Genomic DNA, 10949 nt, shown 5'->3' with positions numbered 1-10949 from the left:
CATGAAGTTTACAAAGGGTTTTAGCTGTTTTCCTTCTCAGTTTGGATTTAATAATTAAAGAGAAAAAAAAAGGTAAAAAGGTGAGAGCTTTGAGATTTATCACCCCCAATAAAGGCTCTGTACACAGTGATTTGTGCAGCCACAGCAGCGCTCTGACTCCACAAGAAAAATGTGTGGGACTCTTTGATTTATGAACACCCACCTGGCATTTTGGAAATTCTTAGAGCAGCAGATTATCAGGTCAATAACTCTGGCTGTGATCACCACCAGCCACGAGGTCAGAACAGACCTATAAAAGACAATTTTTGCATGTTTATTTACCTTTTAAAATCACATTACCATCAGAACTTAGTAAGGACACACTGGGGTCACAGACATAGAGATCCCTGCAGATTCCTGCTGATGGCTTTGGGATGGTTTTCATGGCCAACTGCATGAAAACCATCAAAGCCAAGTCTTTATTTTGGCTTCTTCATCTTCCCAGGGTGAATCCTCTGTGGCTACAGATGTCAGCTCCAGCCCTGAGACCCACCAGAAGATGGGGAGCTGGTGGATGATGCCAGAAGGCCACAGCTTGAGTACTGTGTTCAGTTCTGGGCCCCTCAGTTCAGAAAGGATATTGAGGTGCTGGAGCGAGTCCAGAGAAGAGCAACAAGGCTGGAGAAGGGACTGGAGCACAAGTGCTGTGGGGAGAGGCTGAGGGAACTGGGGGTGTTTCGCCTGGAGAAGAGGAGGCTCAGAGGTGACCTCAGCACTGTCTGGAACTGCCTGAAGGGAAGTTCTGGCCAGGTGGGGGTTGGTCTCTTCTCCCAGGCACTCAGCAATAGGACAAGGGGGCACGATGGGCTCAAGCTCTGCCAGGGGAAATTGAAGTTGGAGATCAGAAAAAAATTCTTTACAGCGAGAGTGCTCAGGCATTGGAATGGGCTGCCCAGAGAGGGGGTGGAGATTTTTAAACGCAGATTGGCCGTGGCACTGAGTGCCATGATCTGGTAAAGGGACTGGAGTTCGACCAAGGGTTGGACTCGATGATCTTGGAGGTCTTTTCCAACCCAATTGATTCTATGATTCTGTGATTCTATGATCACAGGTGCCTGAATCCCTTCTAAAACCCCAGTCTCAAAACTCGATTCAGTTCTTCTCTCTTCATTTATTTAAAGGTAAAGCAAGTAGTGTCAGGTGTGCTCTGAAACTGGAGACCTTCAGTTCAGCAGGAGTAGGAAGAGTTTCTGAAAGCCTTTGGTCCCACCTGTCTGAGGAGATGCAAACAACCCCCCTGTACGTGATGCACATGCCAAAAAGGCTGTGTTCCCTTTTTTAATCTATTCCACAATGTTTCCCCAGCCTTGCTGTACAGGAGACCACATTTGGGAGTGTCACAGTGGTAAATAATAGCACAGGGAAAGAATAATTGAGTGTGCAAGGCATGAGAGCTCAGAAATGTTTGCAGTGAAGAATTGAAAAGCAATGGGGAGATGATGGAGATGAACAGGGAGGAAAAACAGGCTGCAAGGAAGGTGGAAAGAAACTTTTGACAAGGGCATGGAGTGACAGAACAAGGGGGAATAGCTTTGAACTGGAAGAGGGGAGGTATAGATTAGGTATGAGGAAGAAATTCTTCCCTGTGAGGGTGGTGAGGCCCTGGCACAGATTGCCCAGGGAAGCTGTGGCTGCCCCATCCCTGGAAGTGTCCAAGAACAGGTTGGAGGGGACTTGGAGCAACCTGGGGTGATGGAAGGTGTCCCTGCCCATGGCAGGGTGTGGAACTACATGATCTGTCATGTCCCTTCCAACTCAAACCATCCTGTGATTCTCTGAAGGCTGACAGAGGGATGGAAATCTGGGGGATGTGAAGGAAGGGGATGGCAAACTCCCCCTTATTTCCCTTCCCCTCTGTGATGATGGACAAGACACCCATTCCCTGGCAACACACACTTCAGCCAGTGCCTCAGTTTCCTGGAGCAACGACAAGTTACAGTGTGTGAGAAGCCCTTAAAACATATTGATCCTTACGGGACATCATTTCATTTCAGGCCATTACAGCAAACCTCAGGCTGGGCATCAAACTGAGCACTGTAATGCTCTCTCCTCCAGCTTCTTTTCCTTTCCCCCTCCTGTTCCTGAAACCCAAAGCACTCCTTAGTGCAGGAATATATATAGCCAGCCTAAAAGGAATGGAATAAATGAGTCAGCAGCTTCTGAGCTCAGTAATGAGATAACTCCTTCGAGCAAAACACGGTGAGAACTACACACCATAGTTAAGCTCTGAAATATCAGCCCCGTGCTGATGGTCCCTCTCCAAAGGAACATTTCTTCTGATTTTCTTGGAGAGAAGCAAGTGCTGATGGTCCTGCCAGCACCAACGCGGGGCGGAAGCTCAACGGTGGGGACAGATGGACCTGGCCGTGAGTCACGGCTGGAGGCTCCTCACGGCAGAAGGAGAGAGAGAAAAACAGCTCAGTGGTGTGGCAATGTGCCTGTCTGCCCATCCATGCCAGCAAACAGGGGTGAATTGGGCAGGAGCAGCCCCCACAAGCTGCCTCTCTCCTCGCTGGCTGCTCCCCCAGATCAGGATGCTCAGGAAAGTCAGGACTGATCCTTGCGTGATCCTTCTCCATGTGGTGGGAAGATGGGCTGCTCTCAGATCTCTCCTGCAGAGCTGGATCCATCCCCAGAGCTTCAACCAGAGGAAATTGCCCCAGAAAGCAGGAGGAGAGGACAAAAAATTGTGGATGCTCCATCCCTGGAATTGTTCAAGGCCAGGTTGGATGGGGCTTGAAGCAACCTGGTCAGGTGGAAGGTGTTCCTGTCCATGGTAGGGGGATTGAGATGATCTTTAAGGCCATTTCCAACCTATTCTATGATCCTGTGAGAAGTCATTTAGCACCATTCCAGGGAAAGGTGTGGGGAAGAGGTAATCAGCTAGACATGATTTTTAACAGAAGTTTCTTGATCATTAGCATATTAATGAAGTTTTTAATAACATGTTAACCTTTCCTCGTTCCTCCACCCTGGAAAAATCACATCACTTCTTTGGTTCAGTGTAAAGGGCTGCCCTGGGGGGATGAGATTCTACCAGTCATTAGTTTTAGCATAAGGAATAAGTTCTTCTGAAAACCACTTTGGGTGGCTGAGGGTCCCCCTGAATCTCTGCAGGGCAATCCAGCCCTCTGTAGCTCCAGGCCCACCTCTCATCTCAGAAGAATCTGCTGTTTTATTGAGTTTATTGTCAGCATTTATTTATCATGGGGTGGATTTTATTTTTCCATAAGCAAACATGACTGCATTAAAACTCAACAGGGATAACAGAGGCTTTATAGGTGCCAAAAATGAAATACCAGCAGATGCCACACAGGAACAGGTGTCGAAGACTTTTCACAGCTCTCGTGCTCCTTGGGAAGTGCTGTTCCTTCCCTGTGTCCAAAGCTCTGCTGAATGAAAATGTAGTTTTTTCACACAGTATTTCATACTGAAGACTCCAGTTACTAACCAAGGATGTGCACTGGGGCAAAGAAGATCTATCTCTCAGTCTCAGAGAAAAATAGCTTTGGATAAAATTGATTCCTTTGCTCCTTAAAGCCTTTTGTTTCACACAGGTGGCTCCTCCAGCCTTTCCTGAAGGAAACTCAGTCCAGGCAGACACTGTGGATGATTATGTGTTATTTTTCCTCACTGCTGTCATTGCCACAGGCTCAGAAATATCTCTGTCATGCAACACCAGTTGTAAAGGGCTGAGCTGAAACCTGTGCTCTGGCCACGCCACGGGATTGATGAATTCACCATCGTCCCTGGCTTAGTGGGTCTTGTAAGCTCCTGTAATTTCATTTTTCCTGCCATGATTTATGGCACAAGGTGGAAGGCCCTGCTTGTGTTATTTTGGAGGAAGTTGATGGGTTTTGCAAACAGCTTTGCACTTTGGGATGAAGTGGACAGGGAAAATAAAAACTGCCCTGACACGATCAGCAGCAAATTCTGAGATGCCACAGAGCTCTGCAGGGAAAAGGACATGGAAACTTCTCCAAAGTGTCTTAGAGTTGTTGATGACATGAAAATACTAATCTTTTCTTGATTGCCTGTCAACCCAAATTATTCATCCCGGGTGAGCAGATATTTGCAAGGCTGCATTTCTGTGGTATTTAACCATATGGGCAGCGGATCCATCACAGTGATAAATGAAGCACGACAGATTTAGAAACTCAGCTACACCCCAAATCTGGACAGGAGTGGGAATTCTTTCCCATCTTTGGAGGAGCTGGATGCTCAGTGCACCACATCACATGAGAAGCCTGCCCTGCAGCAGGTGCAGAGCCTGTCACCGACGGGAATGGGGCTTGGGCTCTCCACTGTCACAGCCAAGGGCGTTGGGGACTACCAGGACCTGTTGGTTGAACAGCAGAGAATAAATTAACAAGTGAAACCAATAAAAATGGAGAGAGATGTTTCTCCCACCCAACCCCTGCTGCAGCCATGGGGCTGGGGGTGCCTGGGGGGCTCTCCCTGCGCCCCAACCTCCCCAAAAGAGCCTGATAAAAATGCAACTCCTGCACACAGGAAGGAAATCCATGGATCTGGATCCTTACCCGGTGCAAAGGGACACGGTGCCATTGGCATCCCATGGAGCACCAGCTGGGGGGGAGTCCAGGATGTGCTTCACTGAGTGCAGTCAAAAAACAGCTTTATGCAATTGTCCATAAATCTTCTACCCAGAGCCCATAAATCCCATCAGTCAGACGGAGCAATACTCCATGATTTATTTTTACAGCCGCCTGAAAAATTTTCCTCAAAGCATCTCTTTTAGGAGCAAATGGCTTTTTAACAATATGGACACCTGGCAAAGTTTCTCATTTTGAAAAGTTTCTCAACCAGAAAAGAGCCATTTCTGAAGATTTCTGGAATTTTTGAATGATGGAATATTTTTTCTTAGGTTTTCTCCCTCTTCCTCACGTGAAAAGGAATAAATGTATTTTAACCCCATTTAGTTTTTCATTATTATGTTCAGGCTTAGGGATGTGTTGGAGGGCATTTATAGCAGTACCTGAGACAGAAAAATCTCTGCCCTAAGAACCGTAGTGTGAGGCTTGAAATATAATGAATTAATTATGAGAGAAGAAAAAGCTGCAGGCTTGGAGAAGGCAACAGGTTGGGACCCAGCCATTCATTTAATCCCTTTATCCACCTTCAACTCCTTGTGCCCTTGGCAGGGTCACTCAAAGCCTCCTCTCCCCAGCTGCTCCTCTCACATCTGCTGCAGCTCCTTCCTGCTCCCGGACCTTCTGGCTCCGCTTCCTTGTCCACACATTGGCCCCTATTTTCAGCCCAAGCCTTTCAGGGCTGCTGCAATAAACGATAATAGTCACCACATAATGAGATTCCCACTTCCCCTCACCTTCATTTGAGTTTTCAGGCTTGATTACCGAGCTCATATTTCCTCCAGATCATTTACACTATCTTGGCTGCAAACAAATGGGCAGTTTATTATCTGCAATTGGCCTCTGCAAGAGGACCGGGTCTGCTCTTGTAGAGATGGGTTTGAGCTCTGGTGGGGGATTTTTTATCTCTGAATAATGTTTCCAAGGCCTTCTCAGGGTGAGGAGAGAGAGTGCATTTGTTATTGATAGAATTTCCATTTAAATTGAGGATGTTGCTCAGTGCAACACGTGTACCAGTTAAATGAGACTCCTCCAGCAAAAGGCAGCAAATTATATGAAAGGAAAAAAAAATGTTGGAAAGGGGAGGAGGGAAAGGGAGAAATCACAAAACTTAATGTGAAATCCAGCTGGATATATGCCTGTAATAAAACATCTAGATCTTAATAAGGCTGTGGGTAAAGCTTGGATTACACATCCAGCTTTATACACTCGCTGCTATTCAGCAGCTGCCTCCTTTGAAAGCTCCTTTCTCTGCTTGCCAATCCGATTAGCTCTCTAGAAAATTAGAAACAAAACAACATGAAATCTTGTGCTTTTAAAAAATAAATAGAAATTCAACCATGAGAAAGGGCTTGGAGCAGCCTCAGAAAAGCCTTTTCAAGTGGATAATGACTCCATGGGACAGACATTTTCAGGTGGATTTCCTTTTAGTCACAAATTGTTATTTGTACTGGAAGTCAAAGGGAGGAATCCACTGAACAGTAGGAAAATGTATCCCAGTGGGACCCGTGAGGCCTTTCCAGCCCTTCCCCTGGGTAGCAGAAGGAAAGCTCTGGAACAGAGAGAGGAGGATGGATTGAGTCTTCTCCATGACCACACACACCGCCAGCTCTGGAGCAATGCCAAGGCTGGGCAACCTCTTGCAAACAGATTAAGGGGGTCCTGATCCCCCATCCCCACCCCTCCTGCCCCCCAGCTGGAGCCAACTGGGCTCTGCCTCTGAAGTAAAAACCACCACCACAAAGCAGAGCCTGGAGCTCTGCCCTGGAACCTGCACCGTCCCATCAGGTCATGCACTGCAGCCTCCACAATGGGATGGGCTAATCCAAAGTTCAGGTCACAGAAACACAGAATCTGTAATGCTGGAAAGACCCTCTGAGATCATCAAGTCCAGACATTGCCAAGGCCACCATTAAACCGTGTCCTCATGTGCCACATCTCTGTCTTCTAAATACTACCAGGGATGGTGACTCCACCACTTCCCTGGGCAGCCTTTTCTAGTGCTGAGCAACCCTCTCAGTGAGGGAATCTTTTGTAATATCCAGCCTAAACCTCTCCTGGCAAAACTTGAGGCCATTTCCTTTCAGTGAGTCCACTTATTTCAGCAAATTGAGGTCAGGCAGGTGTAACAGGTGACCTGAAGGTGCTCCTGCCACTATTGACCAGTTGCCCTGGATAACAAGCAGGGATTATCCAGGTCATAGAGGGGGGAACAGGCAGCTGGGTCTGCCAAAGGTGGTTGGTAGCCACAAGGAGCCTCTGCTACCCAGTGGGATAGATCATCTCCATCTCCTCTCAGGTGCTGTTGTATTTCTAATCAGACAAAAAAAAATGCTTTGCAGTGAGCCAGCCTTTCTGGTCACATCCTCTCTGCTCCAGGTAGTGGCAGGATCTGCCATCATCCCACCAAGTAGGAATACCCATGCAAACCACCTGAATCCCTGCAAAAAGCAGCAACAGCTTCATCTGCTCCAGAAATGGCCTCAGGCAGGAGCTCAGCTGGCCAGGCTGTCCCTGCTCTGCGTGCTGGGGACAACAGAGGGACACCAGGAGCACAAGCTGCTTTCTAGGACTAATGTGCTGAGCCATATTTCTGTCCTGGGCTGGTTTGTTCCTCCCAGGCAGCACAGGATCCACCAAACAGGCTCTGTTTGCAAGGTCACCTCCAAGTCTCAATCACAGGTGTGAAGGAACCGGCTCCATATTGTACGTTGGCGGTTGCTACGGGGGAAGAAATGATTAATTTATCACCCATTCCAAGATCTGAAGAAAGAAACATAGAAGGGGAAAGAGAGAAGGAAAAGAAATAAGAAAAGGAAAAAAAAACCCTCTCAGAGTCATTCTGCACGAGCTGCACAGGAGCTTTATTTATGGTCCAAAACTTCCACAACCATCTGAATGTAAAGCAGAATCACATCGTGGATAACGGTGTGCCCTGAGAGAGGGAAGAGACATCTGAGAAGGAAAGGGAGGGAAATGACACATTTTCAGCCAGCTGAAGAGATTGCAAAGGGATTTTAATTCCGAAAATGCTGAACAAAATTGCAGATGAGATTCTATGAGAATAAATTGTGTCTGGTCATAGATCAGCACAACTTGATTTTCTCCCCTTTAAGTGCAACCGTATCAATCTTCAGAGGGGAGGGAGTGAAAAATCAAGGTGGCAAATGAATTATTCCTCATACCTTCCTCCTTACCCAGGAGAAAAAACAAACCCTTGCACTCTCACAGCATGAACCAGGTTTGCTGCCTTGCTGGGCAAAGAGGCTTTGGTGGAAGAAGCAACTGAAATGCAAATCAGGCAAGAAAGTGGGGGAGGTGGGGAAGAAGGTATTTATATACAATAAATATTTAATACTGCTTAGTGTTTCCTCCTGAAGAAACCTATAGCAGGGATTAATTTTTACATTTCTGCCCACTCTGCTGACGCCCTTCAGCAAGGTTAATCTTTGCCTGCTGCAAGTTTGAAAATTAAATCCACGGTGTGTACAAACTTCCTGGGTAGTTTGATTCAATTGCTTTCCTTTCCCACCAAAATGATGGATGCATGTCAAATCCACAGCCACTGCCTCGTAGAGCAGATAATTCATGAATAGAAACTCCCCTCCTTCCTTTTCCTCCTCTCTCCCTGTTGTGTATCTTAATTAATGTTTCAAGTCTGGCAGCTTTTTGATTTTCATTTCAACAGGGTCTCAGATCAACCTGTTGGAAGGAAAAACCTAAAAGAGGGACAGTTTTATTTTATTCTTCTGGTGGCTCCTGCTTTCTCCTGAAATTCAACATTGTGCTGGTAGCAGTGAGGAGCAGCTCCAGGCTGGGGTCTGGCCTGTGGCAGAGATGCTTCAGCTCTGGGAGATATAGAGGTTGAAGGAAGACACTTTTCCAACCCAGGTTTTGTCTGGAAGACCCCAGAAGATATTTGGATGTGAATTTTTGTTGCAATTCCAAAGGCACTGAAGTCTTCACACACTTGTGAATGTGGACAAGACCACCCTTGGCTGAGGGACCCTCACCAGCAGGTCATGGTCCCTGCTCAGCTGCCCAGGTGAAGCTGTGCCCTTAAAAAGGCACAGTCAGGGCACCTTTTCTCTCTGAGTCCTCAGGCAATGGAACAACCACAACAATCCCCAGCCCTGGGGCTGCAGGGCAGTCCTTCAGCCCAGCACCCACCTTAGGCGGGTCTGGGACCATGGCATGGCACACAAGGGAATGTCTCCAAGGTCAGGTGGGCAGTCAGTGCCAGCTCAATGCTCACCTGACTTGGTGACTCTCCAGGCATCTTGGGGTGCTCAGGGGTTCATGGAATCACAGAATGGTCTGGTTTGGAAGGGACCTTAAGCTCACCTCGTTCCAACCCCCTGCCATGGGACCCCTTCCACTAGATTGCTCCAAATCCCATCCAACCTGGCCTGGAACACTTCCAGGGATGGGGGAAAAGGGTCCCCCAGGTGCATCCCTTGACTCTGCCTCGCCTGAGCCAAGAACAGAGAAAAAGAAAAATTTGCTGAGCTGAGGAGCAGCTGAAAAAAAGAAAAGCAGCCAAGCAGAGCACAGAAAATTTTCTGCAAAGAACAACATCTCATTGTCAAATTAACATATTAATAATTAGGCAGAATGAGAACATTAAGTCCCAATGCAGGGCCCAACGCTGGCACGTTTGCTCTCAGTGTTCAGCTGTGTGGAGCAGCAGTTCCAGGGGTGCCTCTGAGCGTGACAGTCTGTGCCTTACAAGATGTAATTGCAGCGCTTCAGAGCTCCCTTCGTTCTGCAGCTCTTGAAAAACAAGCATGTTGGCTTCTCTCTGAAGGAGGAGAACCAGCTTCTTCTTCAGGGTTTTCATCTGTTTGATTTCTTTGGGGTGTTTGTTTTTGCTCTGGGCTATTTGAGAAAACCCATTAAATACAAGCATAAATTGCTAAGTTTTGTTTGCTGTAATGGTAGGAACACGCAGGGTCTGTCTGAACTATTGAGTTTGTGCCTCTGGAGAAAATCACTTTGCTGCCATGATGCCCCAGGATGGAAAAAAATCTGCAACCAGAGAAGTTACAAGGAATAAATGAAGTGGCAAGAGGTGCCATAAATAAAACCACAGCACATTAACACTCATCAAAAGCAAAACAGGTTTCCAGTGCTGGGACTTTGGTGAGAGCAGGTCCAGGGAAGAGGCTGGTACTGAAACTTTCCTTGATGTGAGAGGGGATTGGAGTCCCCACAGCTGAAAGGACTGAGGGAAGGAAGAGTTAAGAGTAAATTATTTCCAAGGATGTAACATTTTGGGGCCTTTGTGTAACAGCAGGAGAGCAGCCCTGGTTAAACAGCCCCTGACAGATGTTGAAAACTTCAGGCCAGGTTGGCTTCAAAAGTTGCTCTTGCCTTAAAGGGAAAGTACATGGAAAGCAAACAGAAAGACAGGAAACCACAGAATATGCAGAGATACAATAATTTATGGATAACTAATATAAACCATTGCTTCCCACCTACTCATGGCTGAGGAACACCAAGTTTTCAGTATCAAGTGACACAAGGATCAGGCTGATGCTTCTCAGTGGTGCAGCTGTGATCTGTCCTGTCACATCATTAAAGTTAAAAAAGCATAAAATACATGGAAATTGTCTGTCTGGGCTGCAGGAAAGCCAGAGCAGGGAGTTTACAGAGGCACAGCTCCTGTGCAAGGTGTTAAGAGAAGAGGCACATTTGACTTGCACTGTATTAGCTTTTTGTGGGGACTCTGTAGCTTAATTTGCAGGTGGTGGGGAACTGCCACAGGCACCTCCAGCTCACTTGCTCTTTCTCATAGGAAGTCATGGAGACAGTTTTTTGTTGGTTTTCTTGTTTTGTTTTGGTTTGGGTTTTTTTTCCTTTTCCCAGAGCTGTGGGTCAGATAAATTCTAGTCTTTTGACTGAGACATTAATAAAGATATACCCAAGTCAAATCAAGACTGGCTGGGGAGAAGATGCAGGACAAAAAGCAGCTGAACAACAAGAATAGCTTCAGTTCCCTTCCATGCAATAAAAGCCTCACTCTACCCAGCAATTTGCATATTCTCTTCATGCTAATTCATGCACAATCCTCTCCCCTTCTCTTTACAGCCTCCCACTTGGTCTTGCTGTTTCTGTCTTTCCAGGAGAGGTTTAGTCTCACTAAGGATGCTCAATAATCTGTATAAAACACCCATTCACAGTTTTAATTCTGCCCAAACTCACCTAGACCCCAGGGAAGGGATGCCCAGGATCTGGTCTCTAAATTTAATCATTGCCAATGCCTCCTTTTGGCCAGCTTTATTTTTACCAGTCTCTTAT

The sequence above is a fragment of the Pithys albifrons genome, chromosome 20 (assembly GCF_047495875.1).
Source record: "Pithys albifrons albifrons isolate INPA30051 chromosome 20, PitAlb_v1, whole genome shotgun sequence".
In the NCBI taxonomy this organism is placed as follows: Eukaryota; Metazoa; Chordata; class Aves; order Passeriformes; family Thamnophilidae; genus Pithys; species Pithys albifrons.
This window is presented reverse-complemented; position numbering follows the sequence as displayed.